Consider the following 16260-nt stretch of genomic DNA (forward strand, 5'->3'; position numbering starts at 1 on the left):
AATTGGCAGACGACACGTGTCGGGGCCGGAAGTCGCCGAGCTTCCTCTTCCGTTTAACCCCTTTGCCCGCCCTCAATCACGGCTGCCCATTTGTTTCGCTGTAATCAGGGAACGCGGCTCGATTACTTTGAGTTCCTACCCCTGAGACTGCAGCGAAAGTGGTCGCCAGTGCTCTTTTATTGCAGCCGCGCGGCCCCGTCGATGCAGGGAGCCAGCTATTATGACGACCACAAGTTCTTCATTTGTTCAAACTCACTTTGCAGCGAACTTAAATGTTTTCGAGAATTTTCCAAAATTACGCTCAGAAAGTGCGATTGCCCCAAGGTATAGAATTTATTCCAGGTATTCCTGGATGGCGGTTTTTATTTCTTTTTTTTTTTTGGAGGTGGAAGGCAACTCAAGCCAGCCCACGCACACGAAGCCCGAGAGATTTCGCTCGTTTCTGCGGTCAGCGCAGCCACCATCAAGGATGGAAAGAATTTAGGAAAGCCCGAGTTGTGAACGTTCCTCCGGTATATCTTGGTGTCGCTGAGATAGGTAAAATCTTGGTGATCGTAAAATGATGCAAAAACACCTTCCGGGTTCGACTTGTTCCAGCACTTTACTGGAAGGCAACTTTGGGAGAGTGCACTATTTATTGATAGTAGACATTTAAAAAAAAACGAGCCAAACGGAAGAACAAGAAGAAGAAAACTATGTACATATGACTGCCACGCACGTAGACGAGACGAACGAGCCCGTGGTTCCCCCAAAAGAGCAACGAATTGGGTAAATTTCCAAACTCTTGTTCAGTTAAAGCTTGGAGAAAGGAAGAAGCAGTGAATTGAAGATATTTGGGGGAGGGGGGGGGGGGGGGGGGGGGGGGGTGCGCGGCTTTTCATTCAGAGTGAACTTTTTTTCGGGGGCCGGCCAGCGTAGGGTGCGGGTCCGAGTGCTGACGTATACGCAGCAGCATACACTATACCTATATTGCGCGTTATGACCTCTGAGGAGTTTTTTTATGTCGCGCTCGCGAAATCCTCGCTTAATTTGCGCACCCCCTTCTTAGAGGCCTAATTTCTGAATAGAAAGTGCGCAAATTATGCGCGTATATACGGTATATCAAAAAATCACCCTCATAAACTTTTTTTCGTTCAAAACTGTTTTTGTCAAGAATTCTCGAGTATGATATTTATTTCGCGTAGTCTCCCAGGTACGCTCGCTAATTTTGATAATTATTGTACTGATATTTTGTTTTCGTCGCACGCCACATGCGTGGCAGGAATTGAAAAAGTGCAAGTAAAAGAAGCCCCGCCGCGGTGGCTCAGTGGTTAGGGCGCTCGACTACTGATCCGGAGTTCCCGGGTTCGAACCCGACCGCGGCGGCTGCGTTTTTATGGAGGAAAAACGCTAAGGCGTCCGTGTGCTGTGCGATGTCAGTGCACGTTAAAGATCCCCAGGTGGTCGAAATTATTCCGGAGCCCTCCACTACGGCACCTCTCTCTTCCTTTCTTCTTTGACTCCCTGCTTTATCCCTTCCCTTACGGCGCGGTTCGGGTGTCCAACGATATATGAGACAGATACTGCGCCATTTCCTTTCCCCCAAAAAACCAATTATTATTATTATTAAGTAAAAGAACACTGCACTGTTTTCAGCCGAAAATTCGGAATACTACAAAACTTCACGAAAAGATAGAAATACATGATGCCTTTCATGCTTTCTTTCACGACTATGATTCATCAGTTTAGAAAAAAAAATGTTTGCAGAATTTTTCCGTAGTGCACTAAATAATACGGCCTTTCTTTGCGTTACGCACAGACTGCCACTACGTTGACCAGATGGCGGCGGTGGACAGACGTTTGTACACTCTAAACACAAAGGAGTGGAAACGGAGTATGCTGACCGCTAGCGCACTCATTTTTACTAAAAAGAGGGCGCTAGTGATCAGGTTATTCTTTTTTTACACTTATATAGGCCGATTAGAGTTTAGAGAGTAAGTCCTGGGTGTGATTTCCTCTGCTCCGGTGGTAAAGTGAGCAGGTCTCATCAGTCCTAGCATAGATCTTTTTCGCCTCCTAATGTTCGCGGCATATTGATGTAGGTAGGAGGTAGGTAGACCAATAGATATCACTCATACATCTTGCTGATGCGAAATTGCACGCTTGAGGCCAAGTAAGTCAATAGCCAATAAGTCAATAATTATATTTTTCAGGTTCAATTGGAGGGTTTCCTGGCTAAAACCTGCCTGGGAAGCTTGACTGGGTTTAGGAAACCCCTACAAGCAGTAGCACACGAGTGGTACATGAAATTTTGAAATTTTCAAAACCAGTCACATATACAGTAGTAGATTAAACAGAGAAAACACACGACACATATATACAGTGACTCGAATAGTGTGAAAAAGTTAGAACACTGAAAAGGTCATATATGTGTTGAAAAAATATTCCTTGCCAGAAAAGGCTGTGCAGTTCTGGTGTCATAGTTCATTAGTGCTGAAATTAAATACAAGCTTGAAGATCTGCTTACAAATGAAGACTAAAAAGAATGAGTCGATTGAGTGATGATTGTGATTACCTGCACTTAATCGTACGATTTAACTTCCATCCACCTGTTTACAGAAGCAGAACACACGGCACTGAAGATTGCGCTTCGCATAAGCTGAGACGTTGATTTCTTACGCTTTGCTTTTTGTTCTTGTGTGCATATCCGAGTTGCCGTTGCGATCGCATTCGTATTGCTGGCAACGATCTTTTCCTTTTATCAGTGGGGAGAAAGATGCAAACGCATCACCTTAACGTATATATATCGAAAACTGTGCAACCAGGCTACAGGACTGCGTCGTTTGTCATGACTGAAATATCCAGCATCGCGTAAACGGGTACGGGGCTGTAGTCTAAAATATTCACCAGCAAACAGCTCCGTCAAAGTCCCAAGCCCGAGGCACTGGGGCAGTGGAAGCAATCTTGACCCACACACTGAATTTCCATGAGGGACGAGGAAAAGCTGTCGTAGATGTATAGCTAGTAGAGAGGCGGCGGGAAATAGAAAACGCAGAGATGGAAATGATAAACAGGAGACAGAAGGGGAAGCGAGGGAGTGGGGGGCTGACAAATAGGAACGCTGGCCGGGAGCCGACAGTGCGGGACGAGGCACAGGCACACGTCCAGATTTCTAGCAAGTCCCTCAACATACGTCTGCTTTGGATATGTTTGTCTGCCTTTTTGGCAGTTTGTTTCTAAGGACGTTTTTCATTTCGGGAGCGATCTTGGGAGGATCCCTCTGGACGCTCCACCGGCTTCTCTTCGTGGTTGCTGTTTGTGTTCAGCGAAATGAAAAACGGACCGAAAGTTCGAAGGAAAACAACTACCGGATCCATTTAATAGACTGGACTACAAAAAAGAAAAGAAAGATTGGCAGCTTCTCTGAAGACAAATCTGTCCCCTTGACAGCGCGGCGGGCATGTTCGCGTGACGCCTCGAGCCATGCTTCGTTGGGCTGTGGTAGTGGACATTCAATTTGAATGCCCCTTGTCTGTGGCATATAACCTTGTTTAGATTCTGTGTTGTTGTTTTTTTTTTATTCCGCGGTATGTTCCGTGTGAATAGCTCGGTCGTCTTTTTGCGTACCAACTAAAGAGAGCTTTTGCCAAAGCTGTGCATTGCGCACGTACTTCATAACATTGTGAACCACATTTTGATGTTATACTTAGTTTTTTCTACTGTGCTTCCTTTGTTTACTATTTTTAGCTCATTTTGGCGAATATGGTGCATTACATACTGTATTATGTTGCCGCAATACTGTATTATGTTGCGTATGGTGTACATTGCTTTATATTCACATTATTTTTTTTTCTCAACTTCACTGTTTCTGCCATGTAACGGTCTCCTGGGCCTCGTCAAGCTGCTCACCCAGCTTTTAGCCCAGGAGACCATTCCAGTTCTTTCTGGGAAAAATAAAGAATGATTGATTGATTGATTGATTCCAGGTGAAGCGCCTATCTTTACCTTACATTGTGCGCTCTCGCTTGATGACCTTGTACTCTTTTCCGTCACTTTCCCTTTGTGACGGTCACTAGCCTGCAATGGGGTTGCACATTCACTGGGTCTCGGAAGCATGCTCTAAGGATTCACCTGGAAAACTGCGCGTTGCGAGATTCTCTTGAAGTGAATCGTGTTTGAGCTCTGATAGTGAGGCTCATGCTAGAATTTGGTGTCACCATCTCGGAAGTTTTCAAATGCACGCGTACCCCTCACAGGGATGTCGGTGAGGGGCGCCTATGGACTCTCTAAATAATTTTTTTTTTCAAGTGGCTTACGTGCTAGAACAAAAGCTTAAAAATAGTCGTAGTACTTGCCATCCAAATGCTAGAAAATGCTTCTAACGTACACTAACTCGTGAGTATACACATGCAATTAGTAGCAGTCATGTTATTAACAGTTATTACGTGAAAACATAATAACAGGAACCAATCACTTATAGCGTAGCAGAAATAATTTCATCAAACTTAGCTGCACACGCTAACTACGGCTGAAGAAGAATACTGAGGAAAGTCATTTTAATGGTCATGTTCGTTAAAGCAATGGTAGTTGCTTCTTACCTGGTTATGTCATTTGTTTCTATATATTTCGCGGCGTATACATACTGTAAGGGAAGACTTCAAGGGAGACGTTTATTCCAGCCCGCTGGCAAAGATGTGCTCCCAGCGAACAGCACCAAGCGATGACGATGGGAATGTACAGTGCATGAAAAGAGGATGAAGTCGCAGCCAGAGAGGCGACGACGACGGAAGCGCATAAAGTGCTCAAGCTAACTACCCGCGCGGTCAGAAGCGGCCAGCCTGGCCGCGATTAGTCCGATGCAAAGCGCCGAATAAAAGGCTTCAGGCGGGAGACGTGGACAATTTCAGTCCCGCGGTAACGGCGGTCCGGGGGAGGGTCAACAGGGGTGACGCGATAGTTCACTGGGGAAGTTTGGTTGAGCACCAAGTAGGGACCAATGAAACGAGGCTGAAACTTGTCGCAAAGACCAGGCGTCCGGAGAGGGGTAGAAAGCAAGACTTCGTCTCCAGGGTTGAATGACACAACGCGGTGCGTCATGTCGTAGTGACTCTGTCGTAGTGACGTAGTGACGAAATGACGTAATGTCGTAGTGACGAAATCAAAAATGGTCGCGGAACGCAATACGTCCGCACTGCATGATGCACAAAATTTTTTCGTTGAGTTTAAAGAGCTCTTATATTTTTCCCTTTATTTAGCAAGTGGTTCTTGCCTGTCTATCTTATTTATGAGCGTGTTATTCCAGAAGCAATAATTGCCACTGCGGTCATGCCTCCAACTGCAAATATCCCATCAATTAAAGCGTGTCATTCTGATTGCTCAATACATCAGTACATGTTGAGAAGTACTTCTTTAAGAATCATTTAATTGATTATTAACAAGGTATAACAAAGTATCAAACAGCTAGGAACAATGTAGCATCGAGTACTCCTAACCGGCATCGTGTTACCATCGCCACCTTCTTACCAACTTTTGTTTAGTGCACACCGATGTAGCTTTTTGCGTTCATAGCGCCTCCAATATTGCCCACTGTCAAGCAACGTTCTGTTCCTCGCTAAAAACAGCTTGCACAGGAGTTGAGCATTCCTCTTGGGTGTCATAACGCCAGCGTAACGACCTCGTTCATGCGGCGAGTGCGGATGCGCGTCACTCCAGATCAACATTTGGCGGCGTCAGCTACGGGTCAAGCTAGACAGCATGTTTAGGTTTCTTCTACCTTCCCTGCCTTCATCATCAACGCCACCTAGTTTCTGAAACAAAAGGCAATGACCAACACGGCTACACACAGCGAAGCGAAGATCTCTGAGTCACTGAGGATTCACAGACCAACAAGACCAGAACCCCGCCGCGGACGAAGCTATATACGCAGCGCGCACCAAAACTCAAGGCGAGGCGACAATCCCCAACAGCCGAAGGGAAGGGGATACTTGGGGAATCGAAATTGGGGAAGGGAAGTTTTGCGCTCGCAGGGAAACTCGTCTGATCCCGGCCACGCGTCAACGCCGAGGCCGCCGCAGCAGGCACTCTCCGAGAAACCGGGAGGAAATGTCGGCGGTCGGAGCCGCCGCGCCATCCGCCTCGACGGGAAGAGAAGAGGAATCGGGACGATGGGGAGGAGAAGGGAGATGGAGTAAGGGATAATGCGTTCACTCCCCGTCTCTTAATCCGGCGCTATCGCGTCGAATTAGCGGCCGGACTAGAAACGCGTTACGCCTCCAGCCACGCGACCTGGCGGCCGGATACACACGGGGTCCCCCCTGCTGTATTATGCGTGCCGGAGTGTGCCTGTGTCGTCTGCTCCGGAGGTGGAGTTTCGCGTCGTCTGCTTTAAAGACTCATTTCGCTTTTTTTTTTTCGTTGGGGCGTTTTCTTCGGGTGCATCGCGCTTATTCAAGCTAAGGTCTCCTAGCTTTTCCTTCTTTCTGTTCCTGATATTCTAGCCTGGCTACCGAACTTCCGAAAGCTGAGTCTGCTCAGCTATTTGTTCCTCAAAGCGTAGTGGGAAAATAGGCAAGGCGCAGACCACTCGGGCAACAGATCCTGCATCGAAAACTCAAAAGCTCAGCGCGGACGGCGGTTGGAGCGATACCGATCGATGGTTATGATGCAGAATATTGGCTACACGAAAACACGTACTCAAAGCTGACCTGCTGTGAAAGGATGAAGTGAATATGGAAGTGGGCTACTTCCGTACCCTTTCTGATATCTGGTGAAGGATTTCTTTAAAGTGCTGAGCGCCACTGCCTTAAGCTATGTCGAAATTTTTCAGCGATATATTATGCATTTTCAATTTCAAATGGTCATTGTTTGCGCAACGTTTTCGAAGCACCTTTGCTGAAACAAAAAAAAATGGTCGGATGATTTCCCCGGTGGCATGCTGATTTGAGCAAAAGACACTTACCAATGCCAGTCGGGGTGTATAGCGACTCTGGCTAAGGGTGCATTTTACTGAGAGCGTCGGAGTAGCTGGATGCACCATCCAGTCATGGGGCGTTAGTCACGCCCGACCGTGCGTCCAAGCGCCACCAGACTGCAGGCATGGTCGTTTATCCATCCGTCCATATCCATCTATATCTGACTGTGCGAGCTGTAAAGCAGACCTTCTCATGAATCAATCACCGTTGCTGCGCCAGTGTCCTAATAGGGCATTAGCGAAAAACTGGACCAATAACGGGCCGGCCAGCGAAAACTTTCACGTGCGCCGAGAGATGGCGCTATTTCTCAGGGCCTCTTGGCGGGCGCTCTCAAAATAAAAAGGGCCAAGGAGAGAACTGTTTTAGCACGAGGCGCATTCACCGCTCTCTCCTCACGAGAGTCTGACGATAAGCTCGGGATATTGAACGTCTTGTATTCCAGCAACTGCTGTTGAGTGCATACTTTTCTGTTTCTGGATCATGGTGTAACACGCCAAGCTTATTTCCCAGCATGCAGTGACGCCACTCATGGCATCAATGCAACGTGCCATGGAAACGCGCCGCGCTGAGCGGTGCAAACGCAGGGATGGCACCAGTGACAGGGCAGTATCTCGACGGTATATTTAGCAGGAAAGCGGTAAAATAATTTTGCATAAACGATGCTATACTATATTCACCACCGCAAAGTGCTATCGCGGAATCTTTATTAATAAACTGGTAACTATCCTGTGACTTTTTCAATTTTTTTAACAAACTACACCAAGACACTAGGAATAAAGATGCTCAATGTAGCCATATGGCCTGCGTAACTCTGAGGTAAGAAGACCTAAAGCGGCACCAACCAAATGACAAAATAGGCGGACATTTCGGTTACCGGAGCGCAGCTTTTTCGCAGGGTTCCCATGAACAACGTCCCCGTGTGGGAGTCGAAACGTCGTCCCACTTCGTCTTTTGGTTGGCGCCGTTTTACTGCTTTTCCTGCACGGTCGCAATCATGCTGGCCTCGGCCAAACTCTTGATTTAAAATTCTGAACGCATGCATGATCCATAAATTCCGTGCAAGTTTATTAGGACTGAGGGTGCCCAACTGGGTGAGTGCATGCTATGCTTCAATGTGGCGCGATTTTTGCCGGCTTCTATGCATTAAACGGCTCTTCAGGTGGCTTCGAACGTCGACTGTGCCTGCCTGTGGCACAACATGCAGTAAGCAAGGCTTAGTAAAAAATGTTTGCAATTGTGCGGGAACAGAATATACTATTCACTCATAGTACGTTTGCGGTTGTAGGTAACTGCCCCATCGTTACAATCTCTAGTGTCCACGATGTGACAAAAAAACTCCGGCCGGGAGCTGGAGGGGATGTATGGGGGTACGCACTGTAGGAGCAGCCACATGCAACTGCAACAGGCCTTTGGCCGGCAGGTGAAGTGGTAGCGCCTTTAACGCGATAGCTTTAAAGACTCCATTAGGCGGAAAATCTGACGTCGGCGTTGCAAGCAAAAAAATGACTGGCATGGCTAAGGCAGGTGGCAGACTAGGAGCCAGGTGGGCCACCTAGGTCACGTGACCTTGCGGTGTCATCACAACCTGACCAACGAATAGTGAGCAAACTGTTCTCCGTGGCAGGCAGCAGATAATTTAATGATTGCTCTTTCGGGAAGACCAAACTGGGTCACACAAGGCCTACCACTGAGAGCACATGCCATCGCAAGGCAGTGGCGCGCGCATCGCTTAACAGCTGCACTAGTGCGCCAGGAGGTGTATGAGGACTCCCAGGGATATATTGATGTAAAGTAGAGGATGACCTTCTGCACATACTGGATTAACTGATTACGCTATCGTGTCATGCCCTTAAGGTCCAGCTTAAGTGTCTTTCCTGTTTTTGTTCTCAATTCTAGCATGGCGCACTTAAGTAACGTCTGAAAGCTTCTCATTTTTCGCAAGCATCGTTACGCGGTTCAACTGCGTTATGGGTCACTTGGAAGACGATGACGACCAGGGAGAGGAAAGAAAGTGACTGCTCCGTATACTGTCCAATGGCGCGTCTGCCGAGCTAGGGCTCACACTTTCCACCAAGAAGATAGCTCCGGAGTGCAGATCACAACGGCAGAAACAACATGCTTTACTCGTCCGTGAATGGCCCGACGAATGCAGCAAGTTGGTTCATATAAAGTATACTATATATGCTCCTTCGCTTACCTCACGACTCGCAGCCCAATGCTCGCTGTCAGCGAGACGACTTCACGAGATGCGTGCAACCGAAAGTTTGCGTGCAGACAAACTGAAAAGGCTCTGATCTTATAATTCGAATAGCAGCGCTGATTCAGTCCCAGTATAGTGCACTCTTGACGTTTTTGTGAGATTTATGAGCTCACCATTACGTACGTGTCCCGCAGAAACTTCTGCCCCACTGCAGCACAGGCAACGAAACTGTTCGCAAAAAGTTTTGATTTGAAATTTGCTTGCACATGTGATCATGATTATGATCACAGACTTCTGGTCAATAGCCCTCTGACATTTATGTATTCATTAAATGTTGTATTTTTTGAGCCAAATGATTATCTGTTTGTTCCGAACCACAGCTTCCGTCAGCAATGCTAGGGTGATGCTCTATTGCTCACTTCTGCACGATGGAAGTGGACTCACCCCTTCAAGGAGGCACAAATGACTTCTATCATCAACTGATCTCATTATCGGGCGATAGATGAGGGCATGTCGCCGTGATACTTCAATGCGGAAATATTACTGCGCAAGCCAGCCGCATCAACATTACCGGAATCTGAACGCAGATGAGTACGATCATTCAGAGCGTTCAACTCTTTCCGCAGCCTCGCACATATACAGCACGTATACAGCATACGACAGTGAAGGAAAATACAAGAAATGATTACCAAGATTGTTCGTCTTATTTCAGCGCTGAACACCTAATGAAACTCTCGTTCACAATTCTCCTGCGTTGCGGAGCGCCGCTTGTCTTACAACACCGGATTTTCACTGTCTAGAGATACCAAACATATCAAGGGAGAAAATGTTTGCTCTTTTTCTTCATAACTTTTTAATCTTGTCCCCAAGATTCGAAAAATTCCCCTAGATTGCTCATGACGAAGTCCTCTGGATGGGAAATTTCTCACCAAGGTTGTAGTGAAGGCTGGGGCAATTCTTCGGCGCATGACTTGTGACATTCTAGAAGTGGTTCGACCAATGATCGCAGACAGTCGGAATTGCACGCTGTGCCAAATAACAGGCGGAGACAGCTCCGATATGAAAGGAAACGGATTATCCCCATTCAGAGAATGACAACCTCGTGTGAGTGAGAAGCTGAATTTTCTTTTTTTTTAAGTTTTCTTCCCGGCGGATGATGCCCTTGAAAAAGTTTAAACTTTAGCGCGGAAGTGACAAAAAATTTGCCCCTTTGTGCAAACTCCCTCTTGCCTTTCATGATGGAGGAATTTGTAGAAAGGTACTCTCCCGCCCGGGCCTGACATAGCACCTGGAATTTCTCAGCAATTTCCGTGAAACCGCATGCGGCGATCGCGCATGGTTAGTCATTTCACGATTATTACCGCGAAAGAAAGAGTCGCAACAGCAAATAGTCGGCACTGCCCAACACAATGCAGATCGGTAAAATGCTGCTGTATCTCGAAGACAAATTCACACCCAGCGCCTCTACAGCAAGCATACAGTGTCAGTCGTTGGTTAAGGAGGACAGTCCCAGAGGGGTCATATTTCTCCAGCCTTGACTGCTTTACTTGCCCGAAGAGAGCCGCTGTTGGAATAGCTGTAGGCTGTCATCGACTTGCCAGTCTAGCGCCTGCCCGGCACCCGGCGTACAAGTCTACAAACGCTAATCCTCGCACCAAGCGCATGAGTCAGGAAGAGAGATGGCGCTGCGATTGCAGACGTCGCCGGAGTTGGCGCATCCGCCAGGATAGGGGGCGCGGCCTGCCCGGGGGGAGGGGTTGCGTCATCACCTCGTCTTGCTTCAGTTTTGTTTCCTCTTTTATCACTCCTCGGGGAAGCGATGCGCGCGAGATAAGATCTAGGGTTGCTGGAGTGCGAAAAGGGAGGCGGGAGGTGTGGCGTTGCTTTGTGCCCGCGTCAGGATCTCGGTGGCCATCTCGACGAGACCTAATGAAGCGCGGCTTAGGAGTGGATGTGCTTTTTTTTTCTTTTATATCACGTGCCTTGCGCTAGGCCACTGCTGGTCTTGCAGCGTTAGAAATTCAACTGCCTCTCTTGCAGATGTCAACGCCAGCGTAATTGGTGTCTTCAATGTGAGAGAAAAGCATTAACGCAAAAAAAAAATTGTGATGCGTCGTTGGTTGCGCCAGCTAATGGAAGACGACTCGAAAATAATTTTCTACCATAGCGCAATACTGCTTTAATCAGTCATTAAGCAGTTGTGCTTGCGTTTTCGATTACCGTGAGGTTATTTTTACAAGTCTACCTTGAACCTCATGCTTGTCCGATTATATTTACGGGGAACTTTGTTGTACACTACTCCTGACGAAATGCCCGGGTAAGCGTCGAGCGCGTAGAAAGCGAACAACCTGTTCCTGCGCAGAAAGCCACTCCACTTGTTATGTAATGAACCATTCAACTGCAGCGGATAACTTAGCTGTCTGTAAAAGGGTTAAGCCTGTTATTACAAGTGGTGCAGGCAGGGGCTTATTGTTTTTCATGTTTTTTAGGTTGCCCCAACCTAACGAATGTCCTCAAAAGGCGCCCTCTTAGAGCAGGTGCGGGCATGAAGCTCGCAGGGGTCATTTCTTCAAAGGTCACATTTGGACATCTAAAATTTTCCATGCTACCATGGTAACGTTCTCGAGCTCATTTCCTGTAACTGATTACAGATGCCATAATGTGATATACCGCAGTGTTTAACTGCTGACAAAAGTTACGCTAATAGCAACGGATATACAAAAAAATTGTATAGACAAGAATTTTTTCTTTTGTGGGGCTACAGATTTAATCCTATGTCACCATTCGCATAATTCGAACTTCTAGTGTGAAGTAATGAATTTTTATCAGTGCCGCGGAAAAGATACAGCGAATTCACATAGTGCTATGGGATCCTCGTGTGCTGCCTGTCTTACATATATTGGCATCGTTTTCATCAATGCATGTTTTCTCTGCATTCGAGTCACACATAGCTAAAGGTGAGAGCACATTTTGCACTACTGGACGAAACCATTTCAGGTATACGTTCACTTTCCTCTGCCTTTACCTATTAGCAATGTTTAGCGATACCGACCTCGAATTTCCCTGTATTCCGTGCCTTTCTACCTCTCGTAACCTCCGCACTGCTGGCACACCTTTCCTGTCCCACAGATTCTCATGTAGCCGATTGAGGCCCAAGACCACGGCCGAATTCTACGCTCCAACTCAAGTCCCGATAACTTACTAACAACGCAAATCAAAGGATTCTCATCACCCTGTCTTATAGGGTTTAATATGTAAGCCATTTCTCCACTGCACGTTATTAAGTCCAAGATTTGGGCGCCAGCTGTCACACAGTTGTGATTCGGTTCTTCCCTACGAGGCTTCTTCCATGTCCCACAAAAAGTTTTAAATCTGGCATTCGTTTTGTTTTTCGTTATTACGATGCGCAAATAAATACTTACATGAAGTTATTCGTCAGGAGTTTATATGAAAGAAGACAAGAGGGGTTGCGCTGATGTTGTATGCCTTTCTTCAAATGGAGCCGCCGCGATGGCTCAGTGGCTACAGTGCGCGACTGCTGACCCGAAGGACGTGGGTACGATACCGGCCGCGGTGGTCACTGTTCGATGGTGGCGAAATGCATGAAGCCTGTGTCCTGGACGATGTAAGTACACGTTAAAGAACCCCAGGTGGTTTAAATTATACCGAGCCCTACACTACGACGTCCTGCATAGCCTGAGTCGCTTTCGGACGTTAACTAATCTCTTGAAATGGCGCATACCGACAATAGGTGATTTCCCATGGTTTGGGGCAGACTTCTAGATGGAAGCCAACTTATGCTTCAAGTTCAACGTTATCGTCGCTGCTGGAACTATACTCTTGGTCGTGCCGTTTAATAACGACACTTGTCTTCGTACTGAAAATATATCGATGGGTACAATATGTTCACGTATGGGGTGTAAAACCGTTTTGCGTATAGGTATGGGCGTTAAGCAATCAAACTGCACACATTAAATACCTTATTTATTTTGAGCTGCACTGCAGCATAAACACACTGTTGTGAGCGGCAGGAGCCTGACTCACATCTGAAAGTGACACGGCCACATGCTTGACAGAAGACGCAGCTTGAACTAAGTAAGGGCTCATCAAGGTGGTTCATAGCACGTTCATGGCATCACGCCTTGCGTTGGTGTTCGGTTCCACTCAAAAGGCAAGAAGAATTCAGCTAAAATTTTGTGGTCCGGGCTAGTTGGCCGGCGTTAACATAAGAAGTAATGCCAAAAGAAGACACAGTAAAAAAATCAATATACATATAACTCTGCACCATAGAATACAGCGTTTTATTAATGTCGAAACCTCTCGAAAGAGCGCATTAGAGGCATACTTGAAGCTATTCACTGATTTTTGGACGTTTTGCAATGCGGCCTTTTTGCTCGTCTGCTTCGAATTAAAGTATGCTTCAGTTTTGTTCTTTCATTTGCACTTCATTGAATGGTTCCTGCAGTTATTACGCGGTTGTTTTAGGATGCATCCCTCCAGCCATTTTTTCGCGTACTCAAAATATTGAAAACTAAATCTACATTTCAATGATTTGCCTGGAACCCCGGCGTCTGCAGTTGGCTGGCTTCCCCGTATATTTAATTTTACTTTTCAACCGTGATGAATATTCTCACTTGTAATTACCTTATGAAAATAAGCCAAACAACAAGCTCTAAGAATCGCGACGATAACAGGAGGCAGAGGTGGCAAGGTGAAGGGAAGGCATTATTAATAGCTGCCTAAAGTGCGCGCCTATGGGGCGGTGTATATACACGGCAAGCACCGCCGGCAATACCCCCCCCCCCCCCCCCCTCACTAGCCCTTCTTTCACAGCAGCGACCGTGCGCCCGAAACCTCAGCGCGGCAACGGCGCGGAGCCGGGGCGCGAAGTGGCGCCGTTCTTATCAGGCGTGAGTAATGGCGGCTTCGCCAAGTGCCGCACGGGGCTGGGCGGCGCTGTCGGCAGTTTCGCGAGCGCGCGAGCACCGCGCCACCTATCTCTTGAATCCCGCAGAGATTCGCTGCCTTTCCCCCTCTGCACGACGAACATCCCAGCCTCGCCTATTCACCTCTCTCCCGTTCCTGCTCCTGCCTCGGTCCCGGCGTGTGGGCTGATGATCATTGCGTGTATATTGTTGCAGACCCGGCCAGATGGGGAGCCTGTATGTCGGGTCATAACGGTGCGGGCGAGGTATGACCGGCGCTATAGGGGTGCCTGGAAGGGCGAGTTTAGCAACAGGGTAGCCCGCGGACGTTTCAGGGTCAGTGTAATTATTTGTAAATTAAAAGGAGCAGCACCGCATTAGTCTTGCATCAAATCACAAAAACTGTATATCCGTAAGCAACTCAAGTTGTCTTCGTTATTTCAGCATACGTGATGTGCGCAATATACTCTGCTCTCTATGTACTGTTTAATCAATAACGAAAATAAAATAGCGCAGAGACGCTGGACGAGAAAAAACACGACGGCAAAACTAAAACGTGTTCAATCTCGTCCCGTGTTTTTGCGATGTTTTCCTTCTTCAGTATCATATACCAGACTTGCCCAAGTCTCCGCCTTAATACTATTCAATGTTCAGTAAACTCTGTTCAGTTATTTCATCGTTTTTTGTTTCTCATTAATTCCTGCGTACTCAGTTTTTGTGCAAGTGTTTAATGTTCGGTAAACTCTGTTCAGTTATTTCATCGTTGTTTGTTTCTCATTAATTCCTGTGTACTCAGTTTTTGTGCAAGTGCGATTTTGTAATAGCGGTGCTTTTCTAACCTGCGAATCAATTAAACAATAGCAGTACCTTTGCAAAATGCTATTCTACAAGCGGTGAGGACCCATGCCAAATCGTTTTCACGAGTTTAAGTCCGGTTCCTCCCTGTTATAGAAAGAAATAAACAGTTTAATTTAAAAACCAACACTCCTGCTCCTGCAATGAATTCGCAAATTCCATTGACTGTCAGTATGGCATAGAGGCGGATGACGTTATGGTTGGCTTCCTCTTCCACCGTGAAACAGAAAAGAAAATTTATGGGTCCATAAGTTTTCTCTTTCAACCTTTCTTTCGATGTGGGGTTCACGAATGTACTAGTGCGCATCATGTTTCAAGACTCGTTCGAAGACACTCGTTCGAAGGCCCTCGCAAAAGTGCTGGTGTAATACGCTGACAGCTAAATGCGCATAAGCGATTAAGCTTATCATGCGCCGAACAAAGGAATATATTTGTTTCTTTGGGTAAAGAATCCGGGAGTATTCAAAAAGTTGTAGCTTCTTTAAAACATTCGCGAGGACGTTTTCAAATCACGCTAAAAATTCTGCGCGAATATGCGCACTAAGAGATATATATTTAGCAAAAAAACCACTAAGGTCCTTGCATATCTTCTTGTTTGCCCCATGTATGTCTACATTCTTTTTGACCTCCATTTCAAACTGCACGAATATTGGAATTGGGACTGGGGTTCAACGCAAATATTCCTAAATATACCTGCAGCATCCCATTTATAATTTCTGTATCGTAAATTACAAGGATATCTCGGAGACGCCGGTATCGGCAGCACTAACCTCAAAATGTTTCCCCTGGGAGCAGTTGGGGTGCTTACTCCAAGAAGTAATCTAGCCCACAAAAAAAGTAACCGCTGCTCTGTACGCCGAAGGTAAACTTCCATGCGGCAGCGCTTGATATTGCCCCTTTTGCTGAAGACTGCACCGGTTGAAATCGAAGTTTAAAGGTCGGTACTGCAATGAATCAGGCGTGAAATCTTGCACGGTCTTAGTTCTCTTACCATGCCATACGCACCTGGCAGTGCGGCTATGGGTCAACGGCTTGCGTAAACGCGAGAAAGCTGCAGGCGCCGGACAAAAATACTGGGAATGTTTCTTACATTTTTTGTTTTTCTTTTCAGAAGGAGCAAGTACACACTGCATACCCGTTGCGAGGTTTGGGGTAGAACGCGTACAGGGGCTAAATTGTGCTATTTGAGGCAGAACAACCAAAGAGTATTGCGAGGAGCAGTGGTAATAAAATGCGCCAGATACATTTTCCACCTGCATGGCAGTAGCGAATTTTTCTGGCAGTCTGAAAACTGCACAAACTACGACGTTTCACGAGCAATAAACAAGAA

This window comes from Amblyomma americanum, chromosome 8, assembly GCF_052857255.1.
Source record: "Amblyomma americanum isolate KBUSLIRL-KWMA chromosome 8, ASM5285725v1, whole genome shotgun sequence".
NCBI lineage: Eukaryota > Metazoa > Arthropoda > Arachnida > Ixodida > Ixodidae > Amblyomma > Amblyomma americanum.